General features: G+C 41.9%; 1 pseudogene; it reads right to left on the reverse strand.

The window, feature by feature from the left end:
- Positions 1-663: 663 nt before the first annotated feature.
- On the reverse strand, positions 664-1773 carry LOC141522950 (galactose-1-phosphate uridylyltransferase pseudogene; annotated as a pseudogene).
- Positions 1774-2385: the final 612 nt, after the last annotated feature.

Genomic DNA, 2385 nt, shown 5'->3' on the forward strand with positions numbered 1-2385 from the left:
CACTCATCTACTTATGCAGTTCATCTACTACAGTAAATTATATGTCATAAACCTTCACAGGACTTAGCATATTACTGTGCATTGGTGGTTCAGCAGTAAATGAAGGACTTTCTTTTCAGTATATCCATCCCTTGAGAAATTGCTATTAGATAAATACAATGGGTCTGCTGAGATTTTGCAAATAGTATGTTGAGTGTTTTACAAATATTATCTCATTTAATCCTTACTACATACCTGGGTGGTATGTACTTTTATTATCTTTATTTTATAGTTGATGAAACTGAGAAGGGTAGAGGTTAAGTGACTTGCCCAGGGTCACATATAGTCAGTGTATGAGGTTAGAATTCATTCCTTCCTGACTCCAGGCCCAGCCTGTATCCACTGTGTTATCTAACTGCCCACATCAGTTGGAATACTGACTTTCCCATATTTTTCAAGAACAGAACATAAAAACATCTCAATGTTTTCATTTTGAACATCTTTGTGGAAAATCCAAATTCCAGTAATAAGTCTTTAATTTTTTTTTCAGGGAAAAAGGATTTGCCAATTCAAGATCCCTCCCTTTGCCCTGTGAGATAAGGGAATTGAAGTAAATTGGGGGTAGGGGAGGTAAAGGGAAACTTAGAATCAGTCCTAACTGTGGCTTCCTCCTGAGGGCCATGGTCAGGATGAGTCCTTCTGTTGAAGCCTAGAATCCTCTTCTGGTAGTTCCTCAGCCACTCAGCCTCCTGCTCTGGGGTCAGATCCCTCTGAGACTGGGCCAGCATCTCATAACCAACCATGAATTTTCAGATGGTGCCTTGATCAAAGCAGTGGTGGATTGTAGTGAGCATGGAGCTGCCAGTGGTCATAATCAGCTTCAGCCTTGGCCCCAGTAGGGGTACCATGCCAGGCCATGGAATATGGGAAAGATATCTTAAAGAAGTTGTCATATTTGATCAGGAGTTTCTTCATGATGCAGGTCAGATTATCCTGTTCTTCAGAGCTCAGCTTTGGGAGCCTCTTCACATGTCTTTGTGTCAACAACATTGTCTGGAAAGTCCAGACAGCCCAGAAGGGTACCAGCACCACTTTCTAGAACCACTTGCTCCTTTCTTTCAGCTTCCTGATGCCCATACTCCAAAAGCATGGGGCATCTATGCTGCTTTTGATAGGTCCACTGGTTTCCATTCTCCTGCTGGGCCATGTCTGGCAAGAAGTTGCTAGCCCACACCTGACAGTGGGGATGTGGGTTGGAATAACCCATCATGCTCCTTTGTTATCAAAAATCTAGACCCAAGGGTACTGAGAAACCAGCTCCTCCATGACTGAGGCCCATGCATCAATGACAGCTTGGATCTTAAGTATAGATATGAGCGGCAGTGTGATGTCAGGCCAGGGATGGAAACACATGACCTTACAAATAACTTGGGCAGCTTCAGTTCGAAACAGTGGGTGATCATTGGGTCCAGGACTGGGGGCATCAGGCTGCAGAGCAGGAAAGTCATTGTTGAACAGGAAGGTGCCCTTGTAGTGAGGATTCACCTCATCATTGGACTGTACTGCCCCAGAACAGAGGGGATTTTGGGGGTCATGCCAAGGTATGTCATCAATTGGAATGGGGTCCACCTGTCCATTCCAGGGATGCTTCATTTTGTGAGTAGACACCAGCACCCACTCATCCTGCAGTGGGTTGTAATGGATATGCTGATGTTCGCTTGCTTGGAAGGTGGCTGCCTCCAGCCGTAGCCCTTGCTCCTCAAAGTCTGCACCTGGTCCTGCTTTTGCTGCCATGCCACAACAGAGTAGTCTACAATGCCACCGCCCACCCAGATTATATCTTTAATTCTTGAACTTTCTTTTTTAATTACAGTTGCCCTAATCCATCACTAAAAAATTAAAAGTGATCTTTCTAAGAAGGAAAGCAATCTAAGTTCAGAAATTTATTATTATTATTTATTCTCAGAAATTTATTCTTTGTTCTCTCCTAATCCACTCACACACACCTCTGTTTAAAGTTGAATTTGAAGTCTTGGAATATATTCCTATTCTTTATCAAATTCTAAATATTAAAACTGGCCAACTGTCATATATGAAAATGATTGATGTCACTAGGGACTGCCATTAACAGTGTCATTTGACATATGTTACTTCTTTAAAACTTCCAAAATCCTTGAGAACAGGAAAATAGGGCTTAACTAGCTGCTCAAGCCCGGCAATATACTCCATGTTTAACCCCTTTAGCAAAGACTTGATTTATATTGGACATCAGAACTTGATGAATCCCACATGTTCCTTAGTTTAAACAATTTAATCTGCCTATCTGTAGAGTGCTTTTAAAATTTTTGAATGCTGATTGATCTTCAAATTAGTCCACATCAAGAAGGCGTTTCAATCTTTGATAAA

The sequence above is a fragment of the Macrotis lagotis genome, chromosome 1, assembly GCF_037893015.1.
Source record: "Macrotis lagotis isolate mMagLag1 chromosome 1, bilby.v1.9.chrom.fasta, whole genome shotgun sequence".
NCBI classification, from domain to species: Eukaryota; Metazoa; Chordata; class Mammalia; order Peramelemorphia; family Peramelidae; genus Macrotis; species Macrotis lagotis.